Source organism: Protopterus annectens, chromosome 4.part1, assembly GCF_019279795.1.
Source record: "Protopterus annectens isolate FY-2018-M chromosome 4.part1, PAN1.0, whole genome shotgun sequence".
NCBI classification, from domain to species: domain Eukaryota; kingdom Metazoa; phylum Chordata; order Ceratodontiformes; family Protopteridae; genus Protopterus; species Protopterus annectens.
This window is the reverse complement of record NC_056734.1, coordinates 924156482-924178036: the sequence shown is the minus strand read 5'-3', so window position 1 is coordinate 924178036 and position 21555 is coordinate 924156482. Positions and strand designations below refer to the sequence as shown.

The 21555-nt window shown below is 37.9% G+C and overlaps 1 long non-coding RNA gene across 2 annotated transcripts in view; it reads left to right on the top strand.

The window, feature by feature from the left end:
• The window catches only part of LOC122801121, a 375071-nt gene extending 361890 nt beyond the window's left edge, over positions 1-13181 (top strand). For both annotated transcript variants that reach the window (XR_006364669.1, XR_006364670.1), the window contains one exon: positions 12438-13181. This is a non-coding gene — a long non-coding RNA (uncharacterized LOC122801121). The remainder of the gene's footprint in view (positions 1-12437) is intronic.
• Positions 13182-21555: the final 8374 nt, after the last annotated feature.

The following is a 21555-nucleotide window of genomic DNA, read 5'->3' as shown; positions in this document are numbered from 1 at the left end:
CTCGATATAAGTTCAGCATTTGATTCAGTAAGTTGGGACTACTTGTCTATCTTACTGAAGTGCACAAACTTCTCAGATGCATTTGTAAATCTAATTGAACATCTATATAAAGGAGCATTGGCTTACATTAAGATAGGAACATATGTCTCACAAAAAATACCCATTTTAAAAGGTACAAAACAAGGGTGTCCACTCTCTCCACTATTATTTACTTTAATAATGGAGCCTTGGGCTAATTTAATCAGAAACAGTACTGATATAGAAGGATTTGATATAGATGAAAATACAATATCTAAAATTCAACTTTTTGCAGATGATGTTCTAATTACATCAGCAGGATCTAACTCTTCTATGCAGTCCTTATTTGATAAAATGATGGATTTTAAAAATATCTCTGGTTTAATATTCAATGAAGAAAAAACTAAAATATTACCAATATACACACGAAAAAATGTCCTCATTAGTGATTTTAGCAAATATATACCCAACTCAGGTCAGATAACATACTTAGGTATAATATTAACTAAAGATATCAAATCTATTATACATAATAATTATAGTACCTGTCTTCTTAATATACAAAATCTTTTCAATAGCTGGAACAATATGTTTTTTACCATGGAAGAGAGACTCACAATTATTAAAATGATAATATTCCCTAAGATATTATACTTAATACAATCAATAATACTCCCACCTACAAAAATAATTATTAAGAAATTGAATTTACTAATGTTAAATTTCTTATGGGCACCTAATAGACCTAGGATTGCATTAAAGAAACATACTAATAGCTGGTCTCAAGGGGCATTTCATTTCCAGACTTTAATTTATATACTATCTCTTCTATTATAAAAGTTATTACTTTGTTAATAGATCAGTCATATGTTGCAAGATGGAAAGATTACTGGGAACTAATTAGTATTCACTTCATGAAAATCTCTTTAACACATAAAAATATTATTGTAAATAACCCCATGTTATGGTTACTAAAAGAATTTTGTACTTCACCCATTACACCAAAATATATAGTTAGTTACCCATTAAACATTATTATCAGTTATCGTAATTTTATATTCATGCATCCTAAGTATAAGGAATGGAATTTTATTCTATTCCCTATAATGTATACACAAGGTATGCTTTTGTCAACCACTTCTGAAAGAACTCTTTTAGTCACAGAGAATGATCTAAAGTATTGGTATCAGTTGCTGTCTGATAATAAAGTAAAAAAATTAGACTTCTTAAAGAAAGAATTTGATTTGAGAGAAACTTGTTGGTTAGAAGTTCAGACATTTAGACAACATCTTATTAATAAAATTGATTTAATGTCTTTAACAGTTAAAGAATCTGTTCCAATACTGATTGATTATTTGATATTAAATTTACAACATAGAGTTTCTGATAAAGGTAAGCTCTCATACATACATAAAATTATCAGAGAAGAAACTCATTACAGTGTAGATACCTATTGGAATTATTTCATTTCCATTAATGGTGAATCACCAAAACAACAAGATAAACAATATATATTGGAATCTTCTTATAAAGCTACTTCTTCCATTAATTGGAGACTTTTTACTTGGAAATTTTTACATAGATCCTTCTATACACCTTTAATGATGAATAAAATAAATAATAAAGACAACTTATGTAAAAGATGTAATGTAAAAATTAATGCTGATTGGGCACATATGTTTTATGACTGTATAAAATTGAAGGAATATTGGAAGTTAATCAATGATTTTTTGCAGGCCCTTTTCACAGATAATTTCATTGTTTCTAAATCACTTATATTATTTAACACACCTGTTCCTAAAAGTGTTAAAAAAGTTAAGCTTCCCTTATTATGGTCTATTCTAGCAGTGGCTAGAAAAATAATAACCAGAAATTGGATTTCAGATACCCCTCCTTCATTTAATGAATTTAAAAATGTTATGACTGAAGTGTGTCATATGGAATTGATGACAATAAAATCAAGAACTACTAGAAAAACATCTTATTATATTATATGGGATACTTTACAAAACCTGTTAAAAAAATCTTAGTTTCAATAGCATGACATTATAGTTTAATCAATTGATTTGATTTGTAGTGGATGTCTTTGTAAATACTTTGGTTATTTTATTGAATGTTATAACTATTTCTATTTTAATTACTTGTATAAAATTGTTATGATATTTATTTTGTATGTTAAAAACAATAAACTTGTTTTAAAAAAAAAAAAACAATCATTCACATAATAAGCGTCAAAGTTGTTCTTTAGATTATCTAAACTTGTGTTAATTTTAATATAATTTGGTGGCCTGTTCCTTGCATCAGCTGCTCTGTCAGATAACTAGTTAGTACATCTCCCATTACCATATAATCTCCTATATAGGTTGTCTGATAATTCTCTATTACTCTTTGATAATTGTAAACATTTCTAGAGGTAGTGGTTTCTACATGCCCTATATACTTGAATAAAATATCCTCTTATATAGTTATATAAATCACTGTACATGTTCAGATACTTTAATCTTCCACAATGACTTAAATTTTCACATCCATGGATGCCGTTGGTATATTTCCTCTGTACTCTTTTCATTTTACTCATGTTTGTTTTCTTATAAAGCTTCCATATTATTATTCCATAGAATAGTTTGGGTCTAATATAAGTTACAAAGAATGATTTAATCATTTCTGATTTTCCAGACTTTATAAATCATTTTGTACAGACTATTGTTTTATATACTATCATGAAACAACTGATTCATATGATCAGAAAAAAAATCAAATCTGGATCTATCCATATGTCTAGGCCTTTAATGAATCAAGAGTTTCAATAACTGTGTCTTGTATTAAATATTCACCCTTCGACCTATGCCGCCAAAATCTCATATGCCTAGTTTTCAATGTATTTATCAGCATATTATTTTCTTTTGACAATAGAACTGACAGATATAACGTAAACAAGTAAGGACCTAGGATAGAGTCCTGTGGGACTATTTGACTGTAACTAGGAATTTCACCTTCTAATAGTTGTATGATATTTGCCATGTCCTATTTGTGCTATCCATCTTACCAAGATTAAATCAATACCTAGTCATTCTAATTTATTGATCAGTGTTTTATGTATGACCCTATTAAAAGCTAAAGTTAAGTCTATATAAATTACATCAGAGCACAATTTTTTCCTTTATAATTATTATATAGTTACAGAACATCATATTACAGGTGGTTATAGATATATTTTCAATATATACATGCTGAAGCATGATTTCAAGTACCAATCTTTGCAATTCTGACAATAATTTATCCAAAATAACCTTTTCTATTATATTTCTACAATAAGAAATTAAACTTGTGTGTCTTATGGATCTGTATGATTCTGGGTTTGTCCTATTCCTCTTTCCCTTAAACATGGGTTTAACAACTGTGAGTCTCCTATTTTCTGTCTTTGGATGGTATAGTGGTGCAGTCATTTGCTTTGTTTCCTCACAGCAAGAGGTTCTCTGGTTCGAATCTCGGCCGGGGTGCCTTTTGTGTGAAGTCTGCGTGTCCCCCCGGCATTCATATGGGTTTCCTCCATGTGCTCTGGTTTCCTTCCATGTTATGGTGACATGCATCTGGAGCCTTTCTTCTGATGAAAATTGGCTCAGACATTCCCAGTAAACAAATGTTAAATAAATAAATAAATAACTCTTGAGGAATCTCGCTATATCTAAATGACCTAGTGAATAAGAAATATAATGGTACTGTCAGCTCATGCTGAAGTGTTCTCTGGTGACTGTTACTAATTCCATTTCCTTCATGTGCTTTGTTTGGGTCTAGTTTGCATAGTTCTTTTACGACAGAATCTAATTTAATTTCAGTATCTCAAGTTGCCTGGATGTTACTAGCGCAACTGATCATACCCTTTGTAGAACAAAACTGTTGTCATAAGATTTTTTAAATATGTCTATAATCTGTTCTGTTTCTGAATAAAGTTTAGAATAGGCAAGTAATTTATCAGTTTGTATTCTTTACTCCTACCATGTCTAATGTATCTTTTTGTTTCCTATTCTACTCGGTATCTTTATATAAATCTCCTGATCTTGTCTTACACTATGTTTAATTTGTCTGTCCAGTTTGTTTATTTCAATTTTTAAAGTTATAGTTTGACCTTGTTTCCATTTCTTATGCTTTTTTATCTCTCATCTTAAGTATCTTGTATCTATGGGAATACATCCTCCTGATTTTGTGTGCCTAGATCCTGATGTTAACCAGTTTTCTAATTGTTTGCATTAAAACAATGTCCCTGTCGAAACTTGACACATTCCTTCAGCAGCTGTTCCACTGAATACATCACTCAGTATAATTATACATAGTGACTCATTTGCTTCTATATAGTCTATTATTAATCATCGCATTGTTTTAGATTTCAGTTTGGCTGAATTGTCTGGCAGTTATTTACCCTTTATAACTCAATGATCACTGCATTTCAAATGTGGTAAAACTTGATGTAAAGTAACAGTCATTTTTATAAGAAGATACACAATGGCCAGTATATTCTATTTCCTGCTGGTTCTGTTTATAGACTGCAGCAACTGCTGTTTCTGAACATATATTGCATTCCAGTATGTTTCTGCTACATTTAAGTCCTCAGCAACTATTATGTTTCCTTTCAATGTTTAAAGTAAGAAATTAATAAAGTTTATTATTGGAAATTTTGTTACATTCATGTGGCATTAATGTTATTGCTTGTGAAACATGGTTAAAGAACAATACCTGGAAAGCAATTGTCAGGGTGTGAGTGGTTTTTACTGTAAAAGACATTCTGACAAAACCATATGGAGATGTTAGGATAGGGATTAAAGATTACTATGAGACCTGTGATTATTATGTGCAACAGTCTAGAGTATTGGGGATATCACCAAGCACATAATAATCACAGGTCTCATAGTAATCTTTAATCCCGATCCTAACATCTCCACATGATTTTTTGTCAGAATGTCTGTTACAGTAAAAATCACTTACACCCTGACAATTGCTTTCCAGATCTTGTTCTTTAACCATATTTCACAAGCAATAACATCAATGTTGTGTGAATGTAACAACATTTCCAATAATAAACTTTATTATTAATACTTCTTGCATTGGCAACCAACAGAGATACATCAAATGTCCCTGTTAATAGACTATTAGAATTCTGACCTGGCAAAAATCATTTCCTGTCCAGTTAGTCCAAATAGTACAATATATCTGCTTCAGAAATTCTCTTTCATTGTCTTGACACGTGGGCTCTATCTTGTTTAATTGCACTTGTTTCCAAACTTAGGATTGGATGTTCTTCACATTTCCACTTTTTAAAATGGGCTGTTTTTTCATGTAGGTATTTACCCTGAAATCTTTTCATTTACTCTGATGTGACTCTTCTTTCTATATGAGATTTGTGAAAAATGTGTCCTAACACCTGTATAAGCTATGCTATCAAAGAGGGCTGTAAGTTCCCTACTAACAGTCAGAGTCCATAAAGATGATCTAATTTGTACCAACATGAATAATACTTCCTTACATGTGTTTTTTTCTTCTGGCAAGCATAACACTATTTTATGTTCATTACACTCTCTGACTGGGTGAGATACTTAAGGTCTAGCAATTATTAATGGCATACCCGTTTAGGTTCATAGGTTCATAGGTAGGTACTAGGCTATTGGCCCAAGGACCTACATAAGCCTAGCCAGCAAGGTTTCATAGCTTACGCCAACCAAGAAAGTTATTTTTCCTGTGCCACTGTCCAGCAGAGAGACAAAAGTGATCCCCGGGGTGTATTTCCTATTTCTCATCCACTCATCAAGATTTTTCTTGAAGACTGCTAATGAAGAACTTTGCTTGACATAGATGGGTAGCTTGTTCCAGAGTATAGGAAGTCTCTGGCCAGGAATCTATCCCTCTAGCATGTCCTGTTTATTGTGGTGATAAGGTTTAGGTCCCTAGAGCATGTAGCTCAGAGGGATTGGGAATTCTTTAGGTGTAGCATGTCCAACAGCTCTGGGTTTGACATAGCTTTATATGTTAGGCAGAGATCACCTTGGAGTAGGTGATATGCTACGGAGTAAAGCTGGAGTTTTTTGAGGCGGTCAGTGTAGGGCATTTGTTTGAGGCCAGTAATCCTCTTTGTGAGGTACTTCTGTGGCATTTCCAGCTGCTGCAGATGTCTTGTGAGGTACATTCCAAAAGGGCGTTGTACTCTATAATGGGTCTAATGAGTGACGAGTAGAGGGGAACGATTACCTCTTTTTTCCTGGATGAGAACCCTTTTATGATGAGGTGTGCCACATAGAAGGACTTCCTGACTACTGTGGCGATGTGACTATCAAAGGAGAGACTACTGTCCACCTGAGTCCCAAGGTCTCTTATCACGCATTCGGTGTTAAGTAGATTGCTGCCTATGTGGTAGTTCATGGGTACAGAGTTTTTACCAAAGGGGATGACACTGCACTTTTTGGCATTGAGCTTGAGGCCATGGCTTTGATACCAGGCATCTGTCTCAGTGAGGCCCTTCTGTAGGATGTCCACATCATTTGGGAATTATCATTTAAGGAATCCTAACTCTGCTACAAATGATTAACAGCTATAATGCTACTTGTAGTGAAATTACTGTCAAACTCTCCATGCTTTGCATACAGCAGTGCCCCCAAAAATCACTATTTCTATTATGCATTTTAGACAAAAACAAACTAAAAAAATGAAGTCCTCTAGAGAGACACCAAAATGCATCATTCTAGTCCTCCACAAGTGTCATTAAACAAGCTCTCCATGTAATCAAATTGAGATGAGACTTCCAGCAGAGAAAAAAATGCTTCTAAACCATCTTTTTCCATTCATGGAGACAGCATGCATACACCAGCAAATAGCTACATATAGGTCACAAAGTGCCATTCATTAAGTAGAACTTAACTTCAACAATTTGTATAGCTTACTGGCATCTTTCATTCTATTTACCATCTGCATCCCTTGTCAAGTCAACAGAAGAATGATGTCCAAACATGATACCTAAGATCTTTACCCATGTATCTGAAAATGAAATCACATTCACCGAATATACAAATTCAAGGCCCGTACTCTTACCCATATTCATCCACTGTCCAGCTGCTCCCAAACAATTCTCTGACACTTGCACACCTTTCTCCATTCAAAGCATCATAATCTTCATTACAACATTATCAGCATGTGACAAAAAGTAGGAAACTAAAGGCTCTTATAAAAATAAATAAATGAAAAAAGACAGAAACATGACACTGATTGTGCCACAGTAGATTATTTGAACATGCATGACCAAATTAAGCAATGCCTCATTTAGGAGTCAACTTTGCTGAATATCACTTTTTATTATCCCCTCATCAGCCAACCAGCCATTCAATAAACACCTGACATGAGTACTAGAATAAACAGACCTAATGTAATGCATGGATGTATCACCAAGCAAGTTCCAAAAGCCTAACATCACATGACAGCAAAATATCATCATCAGTACCTGAGAGAATAACAACATCTACCACTTTCTTATAGAGCCAACATATCCTGTCCACAAGTTCCAGATGCACTGAAAGGACCATCACTTAAAACTTCACACGCACCATTCCTAAACTGCAGCTGCATTATCTTCCGAAATATTTTATATTTGGGTTGCATAATAATACCGAGCACAAGTTTTCTAGCTCTATTTTATTCCCCCTTCTTTCAGATAAATACAGTCAACACACCCTCGATTTCAGGTTCTGAAACATCAGTCCATAACCCTTCACTGAGCAGTGCCAACAAATGTAATGTAGCTTTTCTTCATAGGTAGTTTATTAGTCATGCAGTCCAGGAGACCATTGAGGAACCCATTCCAAATTCTCAGTTGCCATTAAACACCATATGGTTAGTGACTTACTCAATGTCACACTGCAGGCAAATGAAGGTGGAAAGATTCAAACCCTGTACTATTGGCACAGGAAATAGCTCATTAACAATTCAGAGCTTTAGTCCTCTGTACTAACTGTCAGAGTACTATGGCAGTCACTTATAAAAGCTATAGCCAAACCACCCATTTCAGGAACACTATCATTATTAATTATTTTCAACACCATGTCCATCTCATTCATAGATGGGCTACTGCAGCCTCTCACTGGTCTCCATGCTAAGCTTTTATGCAATACAATCAATAGGAGCAACAAAATCTTAAACGTATGTTGTCATCTGACATATGTGGAGGCCACCTAAATAATATCATCCTTAGAAACCTTCAATTTATCATTAAATTACATCAAACATCAATTACATTCTGATGCCACTGCACAAATTTCCCAAGCAATGAAGTATCCAAGTTCTTACCTCTAAAAAATAAGGCTGCTGATGAAGTAAATCCCACATTTTTTTCTGCTTAATTCATGGAATTCTCTCCCTTTATCAAAACTAACAGCAACATCAGCAGGTAATATTGAGTTCATCTTTCACAGTATGCCACAATAAGAAGCCTTGAAATCTTTCCATCTCAGTCATTCCACCTTTTCATATTCTCTCTAGTAGTTTTTCTTAAAAGCCATTTACCTTTGAGTCTAGGTATCATAAAATGTTTCATACATTGATGTTGCATCCATAAAAGGCAAAAAAATTCTCTCCAGTTGTCCCCTGCAGCCACTCACCAATAAAACACTTTAACCACTGATCCACCTGTACAGACATCATATCAATGCCATACTCCCCACATATTGCATAATGGTTGGAAAATCCAACCACATAACTCTCACCTCTTATTTCCTTAAGATAACTACAGTACATAATATAATACATTATAGTATATAAAGAACCCTGTGACGGGTAAATCCATAGCTCTATCTCATACTTAAATCCCAATCTACCATCAGACTCTAGTACAATTAAATATTATATCCCTTCATACCGCTTTTCTTATACAAATCCCACTCGAGTTTCCCTTTCAAAAATATCCATATTAATCAACAACAATAACTTGACATTAACAAATGAGTGCAACTACTGAGCATGATCTAAATATGCATTAATCACAATAAGCTTAAGGATTTTCCATTGTAATCAAACATGCAACACTGGTATAATGTAACATTGAAAATCTGCATGTCTCTGTTCTGGAAAAAAATACAATCTCAAAACACACATCCACCCCAAGAATCCATACAATAATAACTCCAACTAATCCCTCTAGATGTGAGAATGAAACCTAATAACCAGTAAACAATGTCCTCATGCCACCCTTTAGACCAATTGTGTGTGTGTGTGTGTGTGTGTGTGTGTGTGTGTGTGTGTGTGTGTGTGTGTGTGTGTGTGTGTGTGTGTGTGTGTAAATAACAACTCATTGAACATCTGATTATACTAGCATTCAAAGAAAGAAAGAAAACATTAACCATGCCTTTACTATTTAATTTACATAGCTGCTATCTACCTTTCTTCTTATGCATTTGTACTGTCATAGTAACTGATCCCCCAACACACACACACACACACACACACACACACACACACACACACACACACACACACACACACACACACATACACAGCATCACATGATTCCTCTGTATTAGCCTCTTGCCTCTCCCCTCCCTTAATTTTAAAGGATCATTAGAGCCCAAGTCAGCCACATCAGGTAAGCCAACAGACCCTACATCAACCAGATTCCAACTGTACAATATACTGCCTCAGGCGTACCTGCCCCTTCCCCAAGGAACCTCTAAAGTACCAGGTAAAACTGTGGTAGGAACATCCACCCATAGCCACACAGAATGAAGATTCAGCTTGTTGTAGATAAATATTGCAAGCATACCACAAATGACCCTCCTTATTATATCTGGACACATCTTATCAGGCATTCTTTACAAGTGTGCCCTCACTACTTACACAGTGCATAGCATTTTACTGGGAATGTTTGAATGAAATAAAATGTCCACAAACTAGCATGATTGTGGTTGCTCCCAGTAATGTATGACACTCCTGTAATGTATTATAATTCAAACACCAGGTAAATGAGAAATGATATCAGTGTTCCTGTGTAGCCTGACATTACTGACCCACTCGCCATTCCATATACCTCTGTCAACACAGACTTTTGTAAGATGAAAAGCATCTGCACATAATGTTTTCAAATGAGGTCACATCTCATATAGTGGGATCATCTGTCAGCAATTGTAATGTCACTTTATTTTTAAATCATCATGTAGTAAAAACAGTAGTATAGTCATTCTTCTGACCATCCTAAGAATCAATGCAATTTAAATTCAAGTTATGAATTTCGAAAGTCAGATCTGTAAGGGATCTTGCCTCAGATAAAATGTCAACCTTTAGCAGTATGCCTTTCAGAATGCTATGAGTTCACTGTTGAGGCCTGACCAGAAAAAAAGGAAGTTGCACATCCAGGTTATAGGCTGCCCATTGTGACATAATTTCCCTTCCTTTATCTCATTCTCAACAAACTATCATACCAGTCAAGAGCTCCTCTTGGTTCAGCATTTACTGTACAACATCATCAGCCAAATCACCCCATGATAACGTATTCACAAAAATAATTACAGTCTGAGCAGCATCTACTGATTCAGAAACGCAGCTCTTTGAAACAGTACCTTCTTCCTTAACTGAAATGTTCTCCCTCATCACCACTAAGCAATGGTCTACAGTACCGTAACTGCTACAGTACATGAATTTCCTCAGAGGCCAGTCCAAACTTCCCTTAATATCTATGAATATTACCTGAGATTCCCCCTACCCACCCAAAAGAGGACTCTGAGTATTCCACAAGTGACAGATAGATTTGTAAAGCTGATTACTCTGTTTTTGTCAGAAAGCATTGAAATGATCCCTCCAACTTTGGTGTATCACCAATAAATACATTTTCAAATAAAACTTAAGCATCATTTGGCATTATAAACATCTGCTAGACATGCTTTCATTGCCTACAGGCCCTGCACTGTTCTCCATTTATTTTCTGTGTTCTTTATCCCTTTTCTATTTTTTTCCTTGAGAACTTGTCTTTTCTGTCTTTCTCTGTAAACTACACATATCCTTCCTACTGTCGTTCTTGGTTATTTGGCAGTTTGAACAATGACTGTTGAACTTTGTTTCTTCTCAGATGTTAGTACATTTTCGTCTGCATTATTGTGACTGTGACATGCATTTTGGTTAGCTTGCAGTCTTTAATAATTCATTCAACAGCATCTTCACAATTAATGGTGTATAATCGCCATCTTCATTATAAATGTTCTCTCCCGTTATTTTATTTTACTTCATATATTTACACTCTTCAGGTAGCTACATTATATAGGTCAAGTTACATACTATGTATTTATTGTAACTTGCAGTATTTGTGGTTAAGTAATCCTTTTAATACAGAGGATTGTGATCTTGCCCCATGAAGAAACAGCTTATTATGTAGTTGGGAAGTGAATACCAAGAAGTTTAACATGTGAGTAAGAAAATATATGGGAGCATTAAGTGTTTTACAGGCTTTTAAAGCATTAGAAAGACAGTAAAACAGTTTAGGACTGCCAAACAGACAGCAAGCATAAGCAAAGTGCCCTCTTAAGAATGCTTTAAAAAGCTGTTAGACATTTTGTTCTTATACACTTCTAGTAAATTAAGTGTAGCAGAACAAAGCATTTAACAGTTTTAAATTTGTTTTACCTTCTGCTGCTATTGACACACAGACTGAGATCCAATTTTAATAGCACTTTGAGATGCTTTGCAAACTTTCTTAAGCACCTGTCTGATGTGAGAGCTTGGCTTTTTTCCTATTTTTGGAGCATAATCATGGTACGCACTTACCACATTTTAGTTACTCCAAATACATTTTTCCTATTTCTGTGTATTTGTAAATATATGTCTTATGGTGCCTGATGTATTATTTTGTGTTTGGATAATGTATATGCTATCAATTTTATTTCATATTTTTATAGTTGAGGTTTTCACCCCAGGACCCCGGTGAAAATGGAACTTTCCAGCTGGACATTCCTGGATAACACACCTGATAAATAAACAAATTAACAGTGCAGAGGGATGAGGCTGAGACTAGCTCACCCATCCTAGTCAGAGAGATTTTGCTAGGCCTGCTGCATTAGCGACATCGACAGGTGGATGGGTGGTTTCTTATGTAAAAGGACAGGCAAGAACTCTCTCTTGAAGAGGAGTGAGTGCTACTTGACTTGGGTAGCAGGTGGGGACACACATTTCTCTCCCCAAACAGGCATTGTAGTCTGCAAGCAATCTTTGGAGGAGGGGTTAGGTAGGATGATGTGGGGAAGACAATGATCTCACCCCGGCTGATGATGGCTCCTACACTGCAGGGGAATTTCTTAAACATCTGTGAGGCTGACAGTAGTCCTAACAGCAGACAACAAGCTAAGTGGCCCTCTCTTCCTGTTGATAAAGATGAAAATACTGATGTGCTACATTACGTCTTGCAGATTACATTCATATATCCCTGGAAAGATGTGATTAGAGGCTTGAGATTTTCCATCCTGAGCAGATGACAAAGTGCCCAGATCTTCAAGTTGTGAAGTCCAGAGTGGACCAAAAGAAAATGATAGTATCCCTTATCCATGTGTATGTTTGGTGCCTGTAAAACTAAGATGGTGACTAATTCTTGGCATTACTGAGGACGTGTCCTGCTATGGCCCTGCTGGTACAAGGATACTGGAGTTGAGAACACACTGTACCACAGGTATTAGTTCAGTTATTTGTTATCTTACTCAAAGAAAAACAGTTCATTGTACCTAAATGACAGGCATGCTGAAAGTACAATTATGCAAACACTGTTTCACTATGAGATTATTGCAGAAATTATATATTTTATTTCCTCCAGGTTGTAGACATGTTGGACCTGATTATAATTAGTTTCTAATTAGTGTGGGGATATGGAGCCACAATGGACTAACATTCCATTCAAAACTTTTATGCCTCTTGCTTGCTGCAACTTGTTGTATGTCCCACAACCATAAAAATCATAGAGTTAATATCAGAAAAATGAATACACGAAGATGTGGCGATGGCACTGTATTTTGTCATTCTATCTCTGTATTAAGAAAATGAATATTCACCACAGGCTGTTACATTTGATGCTATCTTGTCTAAGGAAAACACCAACTTAATCCTATCTTACAGTTTGTTAATGATAACTTTAACTGTCAATTAACAGTACAGTCTGTATAGAGAAGGCATCTGGGATAATGTTTTTTACCTTCATCAAAGTTATATTTATCGGGCTGGCAGCTTTAATGTGCCTTTTGCATTTTTGAGTTTCAGCAATACTGCACTACTGATATGAACTCCTTGCTTATTGTATATTTTAACAATAGATTTCTTGAGTTATCTTGCAAATTCATAAATTTGTTAACTGCTGTCTATTCACTTATATCATTAAATTTACTTTGAATACCTGTTTATTTTTTAGTAATAGTTTATACCAGCTTGGACTGAGTCTGAAAATGGTCAAAAGATCTGCTCTGTCTTCTCTGTTTTCTTTAGAAGTTAATCAGATACTGTGTAATAAATAGAGCTATAGTTTTATGAATTTACATAATTCCATAATTACCATCTGACAATGTACCTCAAAGGTAATGCTATGAGCTGTTAACAACCTTTAGCTGGACGTCCTGACTTTGATTGCACCAGTTTCCATTTGCAAACTATATAACTCAGATCAAGTCATTTAACCACACAGTGCCCCTAGGTCCTCCCCAGGAGGGACACTTGTGTCTAGTGGCTTTATCTGGTTAACATATAAATGCATGAAACCAGAAAAATAGCTGTTATTGTAGGAACTCAAAACACCATAGAACAGAGGTCCAAACCCACAGATGGTAGCAAAATACTTTATTCACAGACAGGATAAGCGCTTTCGTCTTGTGTACAAGACTTCATCAAATGCCTCCATATTACATTTCTAACTATTTATACCTTATTCCATTAAGTCTAATTAAAATTTAATTCAAATTTAAAGATACACAATGCCTTATACTAGAATTCATACATAACCACTTGCATAGTTAATATAATATGCTTAAACTGCTTAAAATACTTTAAAATACCCTTACATAACAGTATAGAGATGAAAAATAATAATACATACAACATACACTTGTTGAATTAGTTAAATTTGTGTAGCTTTAGCCATCACCCCATGTCCTAGAAAAAAAAGTCTTGTAAAGGGGCAAGCAGTACGTATTGCAAGGATGACCTCAGATAAAGAAGAACTGGACAGGGAATTGAATTCCCTGGGTGAAATATGTATGGAGAGGGGCTATCCAAGAGAGATGGTGCAAGGGATTATGAATGAAGTATATAGAGAGTGGGGTATTAGATATAAACCACTTTTAGGAAAACCTATGGATGAGATAGTCAAGGTCAAGGAAGATAGAAAATTTCAAAAAGCATGTGTAACTGAATTTAATGGGTTTACAGGGACCTTCACAGACATTATAAAGGCTAATTGGAGTATGCTTAAAACAAATAAAGAGTTGTACGATGTGGTGGGATGTGAACCTGTTTTTTCTTATAGGACTGGTATGAATTTTAAAAGAACATTTGAATAAATGGAAGTGCCAAAATTTATAATTAAAAAGGCAACTACTCCATGTGACAATTGTAAGCAGTGTTCTTGTATCATTAAGGAAGACAGTATATGTTTACAAAATGGTATGAATAGTAGAGTTTGGTTTTGTAAAGGGAATTGCAATACAAAAATGATAGTGTATTTAGCCACATGTGTAAAATGTCCTACATTCTACATAGGAAAAACAGAGAGGGTTCTCAAGGATAGAATGTACGAACATGTTCATGATATCAGGATTAAAAAAAAGGCTAGTGCGCTATATAAACATTCCATTCACAGTTCTTCCTTTAATGGATTTAAATTTGGCATCATAGATATGGTGAAAATGAACCCTAGATGGGGAGATGCTAAAAATTTATTGTTGAATAAGAAGCTAAAGTGGCAGCTTAGGTTAAAATCCAATATTTTTCCAGGCTTAAATGAGTATGGGCCGGATTTACGAAAGCTTGCACAGAGTTGTGGAGTAGAGTAAGATGTCAGACAGCCAATATGTCCGCCGAGCGATCCAGCAACAGCCAGCAGGGGCATGCATGAGAGCTTCTAAAGCTACTCTTGCACGGACAGCATCATGGTATGCAACTTACCTCATTTGCTGCTGAAAGCTATGCAAATGAGGTAAATTTGCAATCCAGGAAACACTAACCTGTCCGTGGAAGAGTAGTGTTATTTGCAGAAATGTACTCCGTTGGTAACGGAGTACCGTTCTGCAAATAGCTAAACGGAGCTATGACAGCTCCAAATAAAGGATGCAACCAGTTGAGGAAGCCTGCCAATGGCCAAATATAAGGCCATTGGCATTTTTAAATGTTTAAAATTATTAAAATCTAAATTTTTTTCCCCGATCTCCGATGTTTAAGCATAGTGCAATGCCACGCAAACGTGCGGCGCTTAAAAAAAACAAGAAAATAATTTCAAAATAGCCAAAAATAGGCATTTTCACTAAAAAGCTTATCCTGCCATGCAGGTGATTTGCAGGCTGAAGACAGTATGGCCACTGAGTACTGGTTGCTAAGGGGGGGAAGCTCAGTGTGAGAGATGTAACCAAGCATTAGTAGGCAATCCTATGCAAATGAGGATAAGGATAGTGAATCCCAATTTTCCCCAGCATGTGAACCATGTCCCAAGAGTGTAAGTGTAGGAGTAGGTGAGTAGTAGAGTAGAAGATAGGTGACATCATGAGGGGGTATGTCAGAAAGGCTGTATGCTTATTGGAGCACAGTATCCTGTGTTTGCCCTGAATTGCTCAGGATTTCAAGAGGCATGTCTACAGTTGTCCTTTATGAAAACCAGAAACCAAAGGTACACGCTGTCAAAATATCTGAAATTTCTTGCAAATGGGCACACAGCGTGTGCACGCGTATGCATGTGTTTGTGCTTGTTTGCGCAGCGCTGCCCCGAGTGGAAACAAAAAGGGAAAAGGAAGGAAAAGAAGTAGTAGGAAGTTAACCAAGGAGAACTAGCAGAGCTACCAGGTGAAATATATCAGGCTCAGCCAATGACACAGGCAGCAGACTAGCCCAGCCCAGCACTTTAAACTCTGCAAACAGCATTCTTCCCTGTTTTTTCCCAAGAACTCTGCAACACTGCAGTATACAAAGAGGGAAAGCTTAAAAACTTTAAAGTCAGATAAAATGTCAGGGGCTGCTCTTGCTATCATAAACCAACATGTGCAAGGTGCTGAGGGTGGTGATGTTGTGAATGCTGCTGAGCAACCCACAGTGAGGAGACGGAGAAGAGTGTACAGACCCGGGGTAATCTACCAAGGGCTACATGAGCTGGAGATAGTGGAGCACTATAGGGTGGACAGAGACCTCCTGCAGAAAATTGTTCAGCTGTGCTGGCCACGCCTCACAAACAGAACCAAGAGAGGGGAACCCATCCCAGTAGATACCAAGGTATGTGTTGGCCTAAGAATACTATCTACAGGTACCTTCCAGAGACCAACTGGTGATATGATGGGGATTTCACAGGCATCAGCATCCAGGGTACTGCACCAGTTCCTTGATGTCATGTCAGCACATGTCGGTGAGTACGTATATTTCCCCAATTCCCGTGAGGCATTGGCCAGCAATATGCGTCTTTTCCACCAAATAGCAGAATACACTGAGGTAGTAGGTGCAATAGACTGCACGCACATACACATCAAAGCACCACCCAGTGAGCGGAGTAGGGTCTACATCAACCGCAAGGGCTTCCCCTCCATCAACTGCCAGGTCGTGTGCAATGCCCAGGGCATAATAATGAATGTGTGTGCTGGCTGCCCTGGAAGCTATCATAATTCCCACATCTGGCATCTGACACAGCTGTACCAGAGATTTGCCAATGGGGACATCCCTGACGGTCACCTAGTGGGGGATGCTGGATACGCACTGGAGCCGTGGCTGATGACACCCATCAGAAATGCACACACACCTGAACAAGAACTCTATAATGAGGCACACGCACAAACAAGAAACATTATTGAGAGTGTGTTTGGGATGCTCAAGTCATGGTTCCAGTGCCTGGACACATCTGGTGGAGCCTTGCAGTACTCACCAACTACATGTACCCAAATTGTCATGGTATGTTCCATGCTACACAATATGATCCTGTGAAAACAGCTGCAGCAGGAACAGCATGGGGCAGGGCCAAATAGCCCCCCACCATTGCCAAGGCCTGCACAGGCACAGCGTGACTCGGAGGAGGAACAGCCTGAGCCTGACCAGTAGGCAGAAAGAGGCGTGCCCAGTATGCCCTGGCCTTGGCAAAGAGACAACACATAGCACATACACTGATGCAGTAGGAACCCTGGAAATGACACCTCTCTCTGACTTGCACATACAGTAAAAGGGATGCCTATCTTGACACTACCTGTTTTCAAACATGTACAGGGAGTGTACTATGTGCATCCGACATAGGCAGCCCTGCAGCACTACCTGAGGCATGAGTGCCCTATTTTAAGCAATATAAAGCACTGCTAAGCACATTTTACCAGTATTGAGCATATTTAAATTCAATTGCACGTAGCTGTGCACCATGCTAAACAGCGCAACATCGGGCAACGTTGAGCAATGTTGGGCAATGTTGGGCAAAGTTGGGCAAAGTCAGGTAAACACGCTCACACTTGCTTTACTGTTCCTAAAGCAGTCTGGTCTGCCCAGCAGGAAAATAAAAAGCAGTGGCAGGGCTCAAACTCAGGATACTGTGCACTATAGTCACAGTACTGAACCACTAAGCCATGACAGCATTTCACTGGCACAGGCACAGGCACAACTTAACTCACTCACACATAACAGTTGGGGGGGGTTCACATACCTAAAAGTCACAGCCAGCAGGACAAATGTAGACAAATGTAAACGCAAACAAATGCTGTATCATGCCCTCTGAAGAGGCATATGAGTAACCTCCCCCCAGGCCTATTAAGACAGATAACAGCAGGCCAGGCAGTGTGATGTGCATTGGGTAGGCTATGAAGTCACAAACTAATATGCGTATAATTGGAAGCTAAGGTCTGTAGTACAGTGGTATGCCTCAAGCCAGTATGATAGGCAACAGTACAGACTGAAATGGAGTACCTGACGTAGCAGTGCAGGCCTAGCAAATGTGTATAAGTGTCTGGTGAACCCTACATCCTGTGTACACCCACAGTACCAATCAGGTGTGCCCCCTAGGTAGAAATGTACAAATAATAGCTGTCCCCACTGTATGTAGAATGACTCATGGAAGCCCCGCAGGCACACTGTGCTTCCTGTTGATGTACAACACAAAGGTGAGACCTGAAGTAAAAACCAACTTGATTTTCACACACATATAGTATATATGCTCACAGTGGGCATGCTCACACACTTAAACAAATTTAGCATATTTCAGTCAGCAACATACTGAAAGGTCATACTGTGCATGCCCACACACTTAGGCCATGTCTGAGTACAGCAGTGGGCCACACATATCTGGCAGTTGCAGTTCTTATTCCAGACACTTGTCACTATTCATCAATCCTGCCTTGTGCACACACTGATATGAAAACAGACCCATATAATATATTGGACACCTGTCATAATCAAACTATGTACTCCAAGTACTTAAGTTGCTCAAAGAAAGTGAAAAACCAAAGAAGATCAATAATTCTCCAGTCAGTATCATCAAGAAACAATGAGCACTCCTAACATTATCCAAGCCATGGTCAAAGAGTCCATAGAGAACCATGAAGCTTTCTTTCGCTATGTCATAAATATCAATGTAAACTCATATATGTTCTGAGTCAGTGCAAACTGTAAATGAATACATGTACATGACTGACATTGCCAACATCTTGTCAGACAGGTTCATACATATTTACCCCCTTATCACTGACAAAAGAGCCCATTATCATACCTGAAGATTGTGAAAACCCAGAAATCACATATACAATGATTAAACAGCTCTTTCCAAACCTAAAAACACGGCTTGTATGGAATAACGTGGTTTCCCTGGCTGTGTCATATGTGAACTCCAAAACAAACAGACCCTGCACCTGAACAGTCTGTTGAGACTCACCGTCTGTACAGGATTTGAAACTGTTGAATAGGTTACAGCAATGTTTGGCACACTCCACGAGTGTTGGTGCACAACAGACCATGGGAACTATTGTCTTATAAGCCTAATAAGCCTGATGTGCAAGGCCATGGAGTCCATCATTATGGAACTCATAAACATAGCTATTGAGAGCCTACAAACACCCAACCCTACCCATTTTGGTTTGGTCAGGGGAAGATCATAGTTCCTAAATCTGCTAGACAGTTTTCAAGGCAGTCACCCAGGACATGCATCAATGAAATGAGCTACACACGGCCTACATAGACCTTGAAAAGCCCTTTTCCAACATCTCACACACATGTCATATCCACAAAATCAACAACCTGTGTATAAACACGTATGTCATCTGATGGATTGCCAACTGGGGCACAGATAGATACTACAAGGTAAGAATTGTGGTCTCCTGTTCAAGCTGGTAACAACTGCTGTCCCTCATGGCTCAGTCCAGGGACCCCTCCTGTCTGGTGTATACTTTTCAGAAATACAGTCAAACATGAGGGCTATGTTTAGCAAGGTTTGTGGATGACTGCAAAAAAGGTTGTCATAATCGATGTTTGGGACAACAGAGACATCCTTAAAAAGGGTCTCTGTCAAACAGATGTGGTGTCAAACTTATGGGCTCGAGCTACAGTCATACAAATACCACATAGGTGCCAGCACCGTAAATATGGAGGTAATAATAAAGGATCTATGGACTCATGTGGATAGTCATCACTACTTCCAGAAACACATTTACAAAGTGGTTAGAAAATCATGCTATATGTTCCCACAAACTGCCAAGGTCTTTGCATGTAGGTCAAAGGAGGTTCCCTCTACTCATTAGTCATTAGACACATCATAGAGTACCACAACACATTTGCGATGAATCTGACTAGGCAACTTCAGCAGCTGGAAAGACCACTGACATGCCTCAACAAGAGCATTACTGCCCTCAAACAGTTGCCCCATGCAACAAGACTGAATTTAACTAAATCTGTACTCTGTTGCATACTGTCTACTCAGGTGATCTCTGCCCAACAGACAGGTCCCTGTCCAATGCAGAATGGATGTACATGTGCTATCTGAAGTAACCCCAAGCTCACTGTACTACATGCTCTAGGGATATCATCATCACAACAATAAATAGAACATGTTGGAGGGATACATTAATAACTCACCAACTTTCCTTTCTTTGGAACAGGCTCCCTCCCAACCTACATTAAGCTGAGTCCCTCACTGACACTCTTCCAGAGGAGCCTTGATGAGTGTATGTGAAACTGAACTGTCACCCCATGGATCACTTCATCAGCTCTACTACACAGAGGCCTAGGGTGATAGCTGCACACTCTGGCCATACTAATATATGCCTTCAGGCAGATAGCCTATTACCTACCTATGTACCTATATATATATATATATATATATATATATATATATATATATATATATATATATAGGGGGAACACAGTATAATACACCAAAGATGGATGGGCAGAGATGTGTGTAAGAGGGTGACCATGGCAGGGAGCCATCCAGGACTGTCCTACCCAGCACACATCCCAATGGCACAAAAGACATGAGGTGCACATCTCACCCAGTGTACATAACAGCCACCAGTATCTGTTAGCATTACAGTGTTTGTGGTCCATGTGCCTGCTGTACAACATGACGGTGCAATGAAGTATACATCTACTATCTGTAGACATGTACCTGTCACATAGTCATCTACATACCTATGAACCTATCTTCAAAAAGGCATATGTTAGCCTAGGCAAGTTGTGCAGCTTTCACCACCCCATTGTGTAGTCTCCCAAGCCCTTGTTCTAATAGTTAGTACCCTAAGCCCCTTTCTAGTGGGGCTGCTGATGTTATGGCTGGCGAGAATTGTCTGTTTCCCATCCACTCATCAAGGTTCCTATTGAAGAGTGTTAGCGAGGGGCTGTGTCTGATGTACATTGGGACTCTGTTCCACAGTAAGGCAAGTGCCTGGGATGGTACTCTATCCCACCAGCATGTTGTATTCATTGTTGTGATGAGGTTCATATCCCTGGAGTGTGTAGGGTGACTCAATTTTGTTATCTGTAGATGGACCATGCTCAGCAGTTATGTGTTGGACATGGCTCTGTATGTTAGGCAGAGTGTGCCTCTGAGTTGGTGGTTCACAACGAAGAACAGATTTAGTTTTATCAGTTGTGTTGCATAACACAACTGTTTGAAGCCAGTAATCCTCTTGGTGAGGTACCTCTGTGGTCTCTACAGCTGCTGGATATATGTAGTCGAGTACATCCAAAATGGTGCATTGTACTCAATGATGGGTCTGATGACTTAAGAGTAGAGGGCCACCACTACCTCTTCGGATTCTGATGCAAACCCTTTGTTGATTAGGTGGGCCACATAGGATTTCCCAATCACTTTGGCAACATGGTTGTCAAAGGAAA